The sequence below is a fragment of the Culex pipiens genome, chromosome 3 (assembly GCF_016801865.2).
Source record: "Culex pipiens pallens isolate TS chromosome 3, TS_CPP_V2, whole genome shotgun sequence".
NCBI lineage: Eukaryota > Metazoa > Arthropoda > Insecta > Diptera > Culicidae > Culex > Culex pipiens.
Window position 1 is genome coordinate 52,167,701 of NC_068939.1, and position 13,972 is coordinate 52,181,672.

The 13,972-nt window shown below is 37.9% G+C and overlaps 1 protein-coding gene across 2 annotated transcripts in view; it reads right to left on the bottom strand.

Moving 5' to 3' along the window:
• LOC120412896 (gamma-1-syntrophin) overlaps nt 1-13,769 on the bottom strand; it is a 97,478-nt gene extending 83,709 nt beyond the window's left edge. The window contains exon 1 of one of the 2 annotated variants that reach the window (XM_039573526.2): nt 12,783-13,769. The gene's annotated coding sequence lies outside the window, so the exon portion shown is untranslated. The remainder of the gene's footprint in view (nt 1-12,782) is intronic. The other variant, XM_039573527.2, reaches the window with a different exon arrangement.
• Nucleotides 13,770-13,972: the final 203 nt, after the last annotated feature.

Here is a 13,972-nt window from a genome sequence, read left to right on the forward strand (position 1 = left end):
AGTATTCTTGAGTCATATACCCAGATTCTGGTTAAAATATAAATAAAAATTACGTGATTAAAGCATTCGATTATCCGAAGTGTAATCGAGTACGATGCCCCTGATCGAATAAATGTACCATATGCATTCTCATTGCTTTTGGGTTATTAATGCATTTTGGTTCAAAATCGTGTTATATTTCAGAAAATCATATTTTGTACTTTGTTCTAAAAATAAGAAGGAAATCCAGTTTTTTCGCCCAAACTTAACACATGGGCAGTACGGTACTGTTGGAAATTTGCATATCTGTCTGCACAATAGTCATATTTTCGATAGAAAAACTAACGTCGTACTAAAAATATTCATATTATCATAAGATTTGATCAATCTGTATTAAATAAAAAAATGATATCGTTATGTTTATGATATAATTTCCTATTTTAAAACTTTTAAAACACAATTATATTCAATTCAATAGAAATGTCTAAAAGAAGGGTTTCAATACCCTTTCCAAATTATTTAATTTTGTTCATGAATTAACCAATTTTTAGATACTTTTTTTTCATTTGATATATGACTTAAATTTGCATAAAATAAGTTAAATGTTCAACTGTAAAAATGCTTAAAAAAATTCTGCGATGATCGAAATTTAGTTTAATGAGTTATTTTTGTTGTAAAAAATATAACATAATAATAAATTTACAATGCATATTTCCACGAAGCATTTTTAATATTTTTGGCTCAGTTCAAGTGCGAAAAAGTGATGATTAATGTCACTAGAAACCTTATTTGCTTTAGCCCTCTCAGGCCTAAATTTAAAAAAAATGTTAATAATGGAAAAATGATTCATTTAACCATACGGAAATTATAGGCTAGTCTAGGATATTTGGATATTTGGGTCAACCTGTCAGGCCTGAAAGGGTTAAATTAAATAACACACAAGTGCATGCAAGTTACGATTGCGTGGAATGAAAAATCCATATTTGTTTTTGTTGAACCACGCTCCTGTCAACACTCAGCCAAAACAGATCAATAATTTAACATTTCAATCAAACCTTGTCCAAACTCCACCTCACCCACCGTGTATCCCACAACCGTGGCCGCAAAGAAGTGTTGCATATTCACCACACCACCACGGAGCAGCAGGGAGAACCGCCTCTTCCTACTTCTCCATCATCGAACGCCCGGGCGACGGAAACATTATCCAGTTATTATGCTGGGGTGCAAAATGTGGAAGCAGCATGCGATATTGTCGGTCGTGTTATGTCTAAGCGTTGCCCGTGACTCCTCCCTCCCTTCTCTCCGTTCCCTCATTCCCCGCTTTTAAAAGCTCAACAATCACCCGGCTCGCTTTGACCGGTCTCAGGTCTAACACCAATCCAGCTTTTTTGCATAGTAGGCAGCGAAAAGCCGTGAACGCGCGCGCTTTTTCATATTATTAACTTTGTCGACCGGTCGGGTACAGACTACAAGGGGTGTGTGGGGGGGAAGGTCGCCGAATGGTGTGGGGTAAGCTGAGCTGCTAGCGACATGCTGTCTGGCCGGGTCGAACTCCCGGCGGCGTTGATTGGTACACTGCTGGCCAGCTGGCTGGTTTGCTGGCTAGTGGTGATTGCCTTGGACGATGAACTGCTGGTATTTGAATTAGTTGGTGTTTTGTTACCAAACTTTGCATCAGGAAATAAAAACGTTGCAACTTTTTTTAAAAATTGAAATCTGTAGTATTAGAAGGCACAGTTCATTGACTTATGACTACGACTACGAACTGTGCGGATTTATGACCCTTGGTGGATTACGGGAATTGCGGAGTTTGGTACGGACTTTTAATTTTTTTTATTAAAAAAAAACAGGTCGATACAACAAATTTAGTTCTACTCGAGTTTCTATGCATCCGGTTAGAGATATTAAAAACCAAGAAAATTTAAAACATAGAATAAAACCATACACAGTTAAAACAAAGTTAGTCCAACGATTTTTTTCAAAATTGATTTCATGTTACATGATAATAGTCACATCTTTATCAATTTGAGTTCATTCCATTAGAGAGTTTCTTAGAAATCCATTGTTTTAAAACCACAAACTATAAGAGGAAATTTTCTCATATCATAAAAAACACTACACGGAGAAAAAAGAATTCCCAAAATCGTGAACAAGCGTTCATGAAAATGGGAACCACGAACAAAGTGTTCAAATGCCATGGTACGTTTTTCAAAATCGTACCATGGGATTTGAACACTTTGTTCGTGGTTCCCATTTTCATGAACGCTTGTTCACGATTTTGGGAACTCTTTTTTCTCCGTGTAGTGGTAACGTCATGATTCGAGTTCCCGGACGATTCGAAACCCGGACACCTCATCCTGTTTTATCAATTATTTGGATATGAGTTCGCATAACTATTGCAATGCAGAAATTAGTGGCTCTGATTTCCATAAATTCTAGCAATTTTTCATACAACATATCGATTGTTTTGATGTTAGCAGCTTATTTGAGACCTGAAGAATTTCATTCACTTAAATTTCAGTCCAAATTTGTGCGATTCATAAGCAAAATCGAGTGTCCGGGTTTCGAATCAAAAGTGTCCGGATTTCGAATCAGCATTTATCAGTTTCCGGGATTCGAAGCACAACAAGTCAATTTAATTTTGAAATTCTGGCGAAAAATTGTTAAAAAATGCATATTTTACATGCATTCTCTTAAAATTTACTGTTTATACTACATCCTGATGATATGTCTACATTTCCAACATATTACATGATTTTTTTTGCCAGCTATGACAAAATAGATATGTTACTAATTGTCCGGATTTCAAATCATGACGTTATGGGCAGAGAAACTTTTTTTAAAATAGATGATAGGGTCCTTCGATTGAAAATTTAATTTTTCATCAAACAGTGATTTTTGAACATTTTTTTAGAAACTTATAATAATCATGCCAAAAATAGCTCATATAAATAAACTTGACCGATATACTTGTATGTAATGCCTTAATATACAAAATCATTAAAGCCATTCTCTTTTTACTTGTTTTAAATATGTGTGCACAAGGGTGCCCAGAAAAAATGACCCCTTGCTCCACAAGCGAAAAACGGTTTATTGGGTTATTTTAAGCATCTGTGCCAATTTTGAGCGAAATTGGTTGAGATTAACCCATTGATACTCGAGCTTGAAGTTTGTGAAAAAAATGATTTTTATACAAAAATGACTTTTTTAAATCGCTGATAACTTTTCAGGATCAAGCTCTACAGCTTTGGTATGTTCTACAAAGTTGTAGAGCATTAAATTTCCAATAAGAATCTCACTTTTGGGAATATTTGGATTGAAGTAGCGCACCGTGCAGACCAAACAGTAAGAAAATTTAGTTTTTCATACATTTTTTCGATTTTTCCCATACAAAATTCACCTCCGAGTATCAATGGGTAAATGTTGACCGATTTTGCTCATATTTGGCCCAGAGTCCTAAAATAGCTCAAGGAACAATATTCAGCTTGTGCAACAAGATTTTGAGAAAAAGTCCCATATTTTGGGCACCCTAGTGTGCCATTTTCAAAAACCCAAGAAATCATTTTGCCTTATTGGTTCGTCCATACATGTTTTCCTACAAGTTTTCATTTTCTTGGTTTTCAAAAACTAAAAAAAATACTGTGCTGGAGAATTGATTGTATTGTTACACCTTACTGTCCATGCAAAAAGGCTTAAAAAAATATTTAAAAAATTGTATCTTAAGAACTGTAAGCTGCTCAAAATTGTTTACAAAATACCGTAATAATTTTTTTTAAATTTTTTAAATACTTTCAGAAAATACCGTATTTTTTTGAACATAATCAAACTTTCAAAATTTTCAATATGGGTACCAAAGGAAGCAAATTGTTGTATGCTTTTTCACTTTTTTATAGTTTTTTTTTTGAAAAAAATAGTAAATTTTTACAAAAATTTTCACTAAATACCGTTTTTCTCGAATGTTTTGTATTTTATTTGATTTTTTTAGTATTTTCGAAAAAACACAGTATATTTTCCGATAACCTCTAATAAAATGAAAAAAGCATACAAATTTTCGCTCCGTATGATACCCATATTGCAAATTTTGAAAAACTGATTATTTTCGAAAAATATACGGTATTTTGTGAAAATTTCAATTTTATATCCATATTTTCAATTATGCAATTAGATAACTTTCGAAAAATATGGTATTTTGTGAACAATTTTGAGTATTTATGCTTTGAAACTTATTACATTTTCAAAAAATATATTCTTAGTGAAAGCATTGAAAATTTAACATGACATGGTTGAATTCAGACGTTTTTAGAAAGATAAAAAAATAGTTATCGTCCATTACTGGCGTTAAGATTATTGATACAGATTTTTGTATATTGTATTAGCCTTTTAATGTGGAAACTTCCAAAACTGTATGGAAACTTGTAAGGAGAACCAATGCTTAAAGATGATATCTTTGGTCAAAGAAAATGTACAAAAATAAAACTTTCAAAACTCTGCTCCTTCTTGAGATAATTTCTCATAAGTTGAAATGGAAAGTATACCTTTAATTGTTGAACCGACCAGACACCATGAGCAATTTTTAAAATCATATCATGGATTGATTTGTAAAAAAGTTCAACGTTTTCCTGTGCAAAGTTGATTCTATTCTTAAACAATTTTAAACGTTCTCCCCTCCCTACAATACCGCTACGAATCCCCACTCAACTATGAACGGTCTGTGTTCCACTCCCAGGCAATAATTTTTAATTGAGTCATACAGCTCTTAATAACCACTTCAGCCATCGCCTTCGTCGTCGTGACCTACATAACTGGAGAGCATAAAAATGGTTCTTGCACATTGCACCCCCCTTCTCGAACACCACACCACACAGAGCAAACCCAGCTTATGATTCGCTGGTAGTTTAGCTGAAAACTTCAACTCCGGGTGGGTCCTCTTTGCGGTGTGTATTAATTAGCCTGTGACGAATGGTTTTGCTGTTGGAGTTCTTCCCTCGAGGTTGTTCTGCCTCGTTAGAAGCTCGTCGTTGAGTCACTTCCCAAATCTACACCGCGCAGCAGTTGGACGTCTTGTCTAATATGACAAGAATCAGTCAGTTTTTTTCCGTTCGAATGATGTCTTGTAGGTTCCTCGAGTCGGCAGATCTTGAACCACGTTTGCTTCATAAAAATGCTGACAAAGCACGTTTTGATGCTGAGTGAGAAAAAAATTGACAGAAGCTGCCATTTGGTGCTTCCGCCTAACTTCTATTCAACTTAGTTGAAAGAACGTTTCGAATACTGAGAGCTGTGACCTTATTTTGATGTGTGATATTGAAATTAATAAATAGTTGGAACGAAGCAACAATGATTCTGAAACTATTCAAGAACGACCTTTTCAATTTGCAATAAAACCGGACGAATCAGAGGTATTTCCAACATGAGAATTTAATGAACAAAAAACCGTACTGATTGAAAATAAAAACCCCGAAAGAAAACAATTTTTCATTCATGTGTAGTACCAAACCAAAAACGAAAAGATATTGTCCCATTTTTCTTCCACCGAAAAAAAATAAGGTATCCGCCCAAACAATGTACACAATCCATCCAAATCAACGTGAAAAGGGTTCGCTCGGTAATCTTTTGGAATCTACATCGCCTGGCCCTCGACCTTATCCCAGCAGTGACAAAGCGTGGAGAAGAAAGAAAGCAGAAAAAGAACATCTCCGCTCAGAACCATCAGATATGCCGAACTTGTAATTAAATCTTTAAAATTCTTAACTTGACTTCATCCCTCCGTTCCCTCTCTACTTGGTATTCTCGTTGACGTTCTGGTAGGGCGCCACCAGCATCCGAAATGCTCAAGTTCAGGGGCGTAACCAAGGGGTGCAAAGAAGAATTTGTAAAGGCTAAGATTTCAAACTCAACTCATAATATGACAGAGGCAGAACCCTTCCAGGCTACACCCATGGTGTTTGGTGTGGGATCCCAGTCTTTCCCAACAGCTCGGTATGCAGATAATACCAAAGACGTTGTTGTCTCTCTTGCGTTGACTTTTTGACAGCGAGAGCACAAGGACATCAATCGACCGTTTTTGCAGTGATTTTAGTGAATCCCGGGATCATAGAGAAACCCTTTTTCCCTTTTGAAGTGCCTTTGTGGGATAAAGAACAAAATTTACAGACGTTTCGACTGGTGGTTTGGATATGTCCAGAAGGAAAACAAAATTTCATCAGAAATAAATAAATAAATATTAAATTCATGATTTTTCAAGGTTTCGATAATGAGCAATTTTCTACGAAATCTTACTATTATTTTAGTTTTAATTTTTGTATTTTGTAATCCAGCTGAAACTTTTTTGGTGCCTTCGGTGTTCGGTATGCCAAAAAAGCCATTTTGCATCATTATTTCGTTTAAATAATTTTTCATACAAATTTGGCAGCTGTCCATAAAAAATTATACATGAAAATTCAAAAATCTGTATCTTTTGAAAGATTTTTTTGAACGATTTGGTGTCTTCGGCAAAATTGTAGGTATGGATAAGGATTACACAGAAAAAAATGATGCCAGAAAAATAAATTTTGGTGATTTTGTATTACACTTTTTGTCACTAAAATTTGATTTGCATAAAAAACACTGTTTTTTTATTTTTTTATCATTTTCTAATATGTTTGAGAGGGCATCAAAGGCAAACTTTTCAGAAATTTCCTGAACAGGCAATAAATTTTTGTCTGAGTTATGAATTTTTAAATCAATACTGTATATAAAACAAATGAAATATTGATTTCAATTTTTTTTTGAATATCGTAATTTAAATATTGCTGTAACTCGAAGCCGTTGCATCGTATCAAAAAGTGGTCAAAGACAAACTTGTAGGAAATTTGACGGGCTTTTTTCGTGATTCTTTTAGTAACATCTCAGGCTATTTTCACAAAAATTTTGAAGGAAAAAAAATCATGGGCTCACCTTTAAAATTGACTTTTTAACTTAAAAATCGAAAATTCTCATAAAAGTGGAGTATTTTTTTTCTTTCAAAGTATTTTTTTTTTCGGAAAGTCCGTCAAATTTCCTACAAGTTTGTCTTTGACCACTTTTTGGTACGATGCAACAGTTTCGAGTTACAGCAATATTTAAATTACGAAATTCAAAAATATTTAAAACACTTACGCCCTTCTCAAAAATCATTATCGAGTGTAACTGGCTCCATGTACACAAAAATGGCTTATACAAGCGTAGGATAACATGTCTACAAAGTTTCATTGAAATCGGAGAGGGTCGGGTACAACCGATTCCCTATTTGACATGGAATTGCTCTACAACGAGCACTCACTGAGAGAGAAAAAAATCGAAAAAGAGAAGAACCTCTCTTCTCTCTTGCGCGAGTTATCATTAAAATATATTGAGGGTTTTCAGAATAAATTTCAATGTCATTAATGCATTTTATGATCATATGTTAGACTTGACTTAAAAAAAATCTGATTGTGAATGGACTTGCAAAAACGAAAGAGTTGCTTCGTCGAATTTCAAATTCTTAATTTGAACATTGCCATCCCCTCACACCCTCCTTGACACGCCAATCCATTTAATGTGCCTCCCGTGCTGCCCAAGATAAAAGCCGTGACCAGCTGGGCTCGCATTTAACGGCCCCCTTTCCTGATGATCCAACAACAACACAAACTGCCAGGGGGGGGAAGCAACAAGCAGCCATAAGTCCATTTCCGTACAACTTTGTATTTTATCACATCTATACGGATGGCGGCTAACCCAGGGTGGAAACTTATCTGTTAACCCCATCCCCCAAGTCTCACAAAGTTGGAAGCCGTTGCGAAGCCCTCTTCGCTGGTTGCCCAGGCTTTGTTAAGGAGCAAAGTTGTGGATGACAGTGGGTTCTGTCTTTTTTATGATTTGAGACATTGAAATAAATTTGAGAAACTTGACCAGTTGAATTCTGTCAAATCGGAATTCAAAATATGTTTTTTTTTTGACCACTTTATTCAATGCTATCCCAGTGTTCAAAGGGTGCCTACAGGTCCACGGAAGCCCTTATCCCGAACGACAACAACCTACCAGCAGCAATGGCACTTATCTCCGCCCAGGGCCAGGGTTCAAGAAAATGGGCCAAAGTAGGAAAATTATGCAAACTAATGGTTGTAAAATTATCATCGTCGGAATGCACAGGGCGAGGGAAAGCAATTACCCAAAACAAAGCAAAAAAAAGTCGAAGCTCCTGGAATCCCTCCGGAAGATAATCACCGCCCCGAAGCTGGTCTGGTCACCTAAGCCTGTGGCACGTGGCGCCCAGGTAACTGCAAAGTTTCTCAACGGCCATCCTGTTAATCATCGCGGGATTTTGGATTTATGCTACACTTTTGTGTTGTGTTCTTTGAGGTGTTCGCCGTAAATTCGTTCCGCTTCTGGGTTTCGCCGGTTTTGGAAAGGAAACGCCATTCGGCTGTTTGATTAACGAGATGGCTTCGCTGGATGGACTGACTAGGGCTTAAGCTTGGGCTTACACGAGCCGAGCAGCCACGGCACATTAATTCCGGAACATGACTTTGGTGAGCTTTTGAAAATTGTGTAGAGTTAGAAATCTCTTGGTTTTAAAGTCAGGTGAACAATTAAAGCTATAGTAGGAAGGAATTTATAAGAATCAATCAATCTGTAAACATCAAAAGTTCATTTCATAGCATCATTGCTCGAAAGGCATGTCGTCAGTTAAATAAAAAGTTATTTTTAAACAAAATTTAACAAATTTAACAATGTATCCCCAAACATTCAAGTGAACTCATCCCAAAATTTCTTCCCAATGACGGATGATGGAATTGCCAGGGGGGAACTACGCGGACTCGTTGCCCGTTGATTGATTGGACGTCATGACCATATGGATACCTCTTTGCAAAGTGGATACATACACGTACCAGTCTGACGGATCACTTCATCAAGTGGGTTGGCTTTTTGATTGTTTCTCCAAATGAACTGCGTTTCGGAGATTGTTCCGCTGATTTGAGGCATTTTTCAGCATTTAATCTCTCTGCCTTGTCTGGAACTGATTCTGTAAATAATTTCTTCTTCAAAAAGCGATTTATCCTCAACAAAAGCTTCATTTGCATACTTTGACCAACACTTGTGAACACAATACCAGTTTCGGTGCAGCAATCTAAAACTTTTTACATCCCTCGACACTCGATTATGACAGAATCCTTACGAAAACCTCACCAGCATGCATTGCGTCACCACAGTTGTTTGTGGCCGGTATACGAAACAGTAAAATTGCAGGACAAAACAGAAAAGTTACCGCAAACCAAATGCAAATGTTGAGTGAGAGATGGGTTCTTTTTTTTTTGTTGTTCGCGTGGAAACACAAATTTTCCACCAAAAACTTCACAAGGACCGCAGCCGGCTTCACGGTTGCACTGCGAGCTGCATTATGTCACGTTAGTCAGGATTAGCAACCGGGAAGGGAGTGCGCAAAAAAAGAGGACCTGCGGTGATGGGAACCATGCAGAAGAATAATGGTTCGTGGTGGGCTTGGCTTGAGATTAACCGGGGAGTCTACCAACAATTTTGAAAAATTTCAACTCACAGATTATTGCATTAGTGTACACGCAAAATTCAGCGTCAAGAAAATTGTTCCCCCAAAATTTATCCAGGGCTCAGTGCCAAAATCGAAAGAATAATGCTAGCAACTCACACCATAATAACAAATCGTCGCCATCGTGCTAACTTGTCGTACGTGCTTTTTGGGCCAAATTGAGTTAAGAACGCCATTTTGTGCAGCTCACAATGCCTCACCTTTTGACCTTCACAGATCCCCAAAATTCGATTTCAATCCTGAGATATTCAACAAAAACCGAAAAAACTCCGTGCATTTTTGTCACTTTACATATGAAAGTAGTTTCAATCTTGCCGTGCTATCTTGTCACTCCATGAAAATTGATGTAAGTGCGACAAAAGACCAAAGGGATTTCAGGCCAGGAAAGTCAGGATGCGTTTGTCACACGTACAAGCTAGACTACCGTAAACATTTGTAATTATAACTCAGGATTCTTGTTTTCATTCTTTACTGAGAGAAATAAATTTTGTTCGTTTTGTTAGTTTTATTCGTTTTGATCGCTTTGATCGCTTTGATCGTTTTGTTCGTTTTGTTCGTTTTGTTCGTTTTGTTCGTTTTGTTCGTTTTGTTAGTTTTATTCGTTTTGATCGCTTTGATCGCTTTGATCGTTTTGTTCGTTTTGTTCGTTTTGTTCGTTTTGTTCGTTTTGTTCGTTTTGTTCGTTTTGTTCGTTTTGTTCGTTTTGTTCGTTTTGTTCGTTTTGTTCGTTTTGTTCGTTTTGTTCGTTTTGTTCGTTTTGTTCGTTTTGTTCGTTTTGTTCGTTTTGTTCGTTTTGTTCGTTTTGTTCGTTTTGTTCGTTTTGTTCGTTTTGTTCGTTTTGTTCGTTTTGTTTGTTTTGTTTGTTTTGTTCGTTTTGTTCGTTTTTAGTTTTTAGTTTTTTGTTTTTATAATTCATACAAGTTCTTGGCTTATACTCGTGAAAAAACCTGTCTAAATTATATTTACAAAACGCAAAAAATTAATAAAAAAAAAAGTTATTTTAACCACCTAGTAATGGCAAATGACATGTAAACAAAAGAGAACTGATTGCTACGGTTTGCAGACTTTCCGCAACAACCGACAAAAAAAAACCGAAATGCTAGAGCAAAAGTGCTTCCAGCAACATCACGTTTCGAGAATCGAAATTACATTGTGGAACACGGTACCGTCTGACTGGGCTCGTTTGATTTGGTTTGGTTTGGGGGGCTGCCTCGCAAAACCCGTGTGATATTCATCGTGGTGGGGTGTACACTCATGTTGTACTTATGTTTCCTGTTTTTTGATAGGAAGGTACCTCTGTGTTGGCTCATAAAAGTTACTTCAAGTCTCGGAAAGATCGTTTGGAATCTGACGTGGTGGGAAAAAGGCAACCACAGCAGATTGGAATGGAATTACTTTGCGCTGGGAAAAAAGTTTCGGTACCGTTGGTGTAGAACAGTTTGTTTTTGTTTTTGTCTTGTTTGAAAGCCGCACCAGCAACACTATCCAGTGACAAACTTTGTGTTTGCATTGCTAATGAGGAAATGTCGAACGTGTCTACGACTTGAATCGAGCCGTCAGTTGTCATACTCTATTGAAAAGAAATCGAAAGAAACGGTAGCAACACAGATGTTGCTTCGAATTCGACTTGAATTTAAATTCAGCTTTCTGATAACATTTTTGTTTTTACATCAGCTAAGAAAATGAAGCAATGTTTTGCGGCGTTATTTTCCAAGCAACCAACAAAAATGCTCACAAGAACTTGAAAGCTTCAAGGTTACATCGTTGTATCATTAAAAATACATATTCTAATTAGACATAAAACCCACGAGTTGTCAACAGTAAGCCCCTTGTCAGTCGTGGGCGGCAGCGTTTCTCAATTATGATAACCAGCTTTGTCTTGTGCTTCAGCGAAGAGCGGATTGCAATTTATTTTAGGCTTATTTTTATACAAACATTACTTCAGCTTTAACGTTAAATCAAATTTGGTGATAAAGTTCAGCCAAGTCATCTCTGACTCCCCGCAAAACTTAAATTCATTCTGTAGAGCACAATCTCTTGATTGGAAGCGAAAATTTAGCTGCATTTTGCCTATGTCGTCTTACTCGGCAGTAAGTGCATCCTCTACCAGGCAGCTTATAGACTCTATAGATAGCTGCCCTGATAGCATCGCCATGGCGACCAGCTGATTCACCGTAAAATGTTGTAAATTTGATAAATAAAAGTGATAGCTAAGATATTTCGAGGCAAATATTGAACTCAGCCTTCAAAATATTTATCAAAAAATTAAACAAAAGAAAATGCTCCAAATTCTCATCTTTTTACAGTAATCATAATAGAGAGCTTTGCTTATCATGATAAGAGAGTGAATTTGGTGCATGTGCTGTGCTGGAAAATGAAAGTTACACCGATTCCGAAGTGATAGCGGCGCAACGTAAGACATTAGAAAATCATGAAGGAACATGCAATATGCATTCCGATTTTTCTGACTTTTCGAGGATTTTTGTCAATTGCTGACTGCTCTCGGCTCGATGCCATGCTACTCTCAAATGATTACTTTTCAGTTTTGGATGTATTATAGACATTTTTATGATTTCCGCTTATTTTTCATAAGGTCCTATCAGCATAGAACCCACTTCTTGAAAAAATAACTTAAGATTTGATTTAGTTAGGCAAAATTTTATCACAGTTTTTAAAGGAAATAGGAAGAAACCACCAATTTATGCTTGATTACGCCATTTAAAGTTGCCAAATGGGAATAAATCGTATACCACTGTATATATTATTTAGATCATTTTTGAATAAAATAATTTCAAAACGAAACCACAATGTTGTCAAGTCCGACCTTCTAACTTTTTTAATTTTTTTACCCAGTTAAATAACGACCCACTTGTGTCAACAAAAAGCCCGACGTCACCGGAAAGATAATCACTTGAGCTTCTACTTCGTCAAGTACATCGCCGCAGGTGCTGCTACCCAGACCTTAAACTTTCCTTGAATAGCCGCCGCAGTTACCTATCGCACAGCGAGAAGCTAACAAGCCATTCGTCCCACCACTAAGCCAGGATAATGACCTACATTCTACGTTGCTGAATAAAGGAAAACTTCCCTCATTCCTGTGCGGCAGGGAAAGTGTCAACATGACCGACTACGGACGGAAGAAGACGTTCTCGTTATGCAGTCCCTTCCCTATTCAGTTGCTATAGGTCACACACGGCACCGTATCAGTCGACAAGGTAGAATCAGCACAGTGACGACCTACCTTGAAGCGCTGCTGCTGCACACAGCTGCTGCAATCTGCTCCTTCTCCTTCACCGTATGCTACAGTAGTGCAACACCAGCTCTTGCTGATTCACGTCCAGAGTTTTGTCTTGTACGCGATTCTCTCCGCTTCTGTGTCACGACGTTCGCGAACACCTTGTTGTCTGTCGATCGATCGATCGAACACTATTTCTCAGGGCTCAACTGGTTTTTTTTTCTCGAAGCGCCGTACAGCATCCCTCGACGAAGTCGTTGTCGCTGGACCGTTTAGTGGTGAACTGTTGCGGCGACCAATCCCCAAGGTAAGCCACTTTGATTACCGATTCGCGCACAGAGTTGGGTTGAATGATAAAAAATTGCACCACGATCAATTGCGGTAAGCTTCTTGGAAACCTTGGATTAGGGTTTCATTCCCCCCTTTAGCAATCACTCGCGACCCGCCCTTTCTAGGTGGTGTAGAATTTCCTCTAATCTTCACAACTGGCCACTTGGGGAAACCCCTCGATTCCTTGAACACCGAAGCACGGAGCACTTGTTCGGCTCGCCAGCTATACCAAATGTGTGTAACGGGGGCAGTACCCAATTTTCCAACTACCGAAAAACACACCAGCTGAAAATCGCTACCCCTCGCACTCACACTTATACATACGTACGCACACCCACACGAGTGCGAATCGATTTTTCCCCTCAGTAAACCACTTTTACACGGGCGGCAGCAGTCTCCAATTTGAACAGCTTATCGGACGATCGGCGAACAAACTCTTCGCGAACCTCCCCCCCAAAACAGCTGGAAGATCTTCAATGTTCTCGAATTTATTGACAATTTTCCTTCACCCTCCAAACTAAGTTCTGCGTTCTAAAACCCTGAAAACACACACCTCACAGTGGAAACACAAGGCCTGTTCTTCAGCGCACACAATCCAAGTGGAAGCTACGGACGAGCTCAACGACTACGGTCAAGCTCTGCTGGAACTGAACTGTGTGAAGACTTGGCTGGAACGTTGCTCAGTGAACAGCGAAAACGCACGCAAAGCCAAACGGGTCGTCGTCGATGAGCAGAGCAAAACAGAGAGCAGAGAGGGAGCGATGTTAGGTGGGCTGGCTGGCAGAGTGAGTGAGTGTCGTAGTCGTCGTCGCGTGGTTTACTGGCGTCTAACGGAATGGAGCATGGGCGTCGGAACGGTTTGAGAA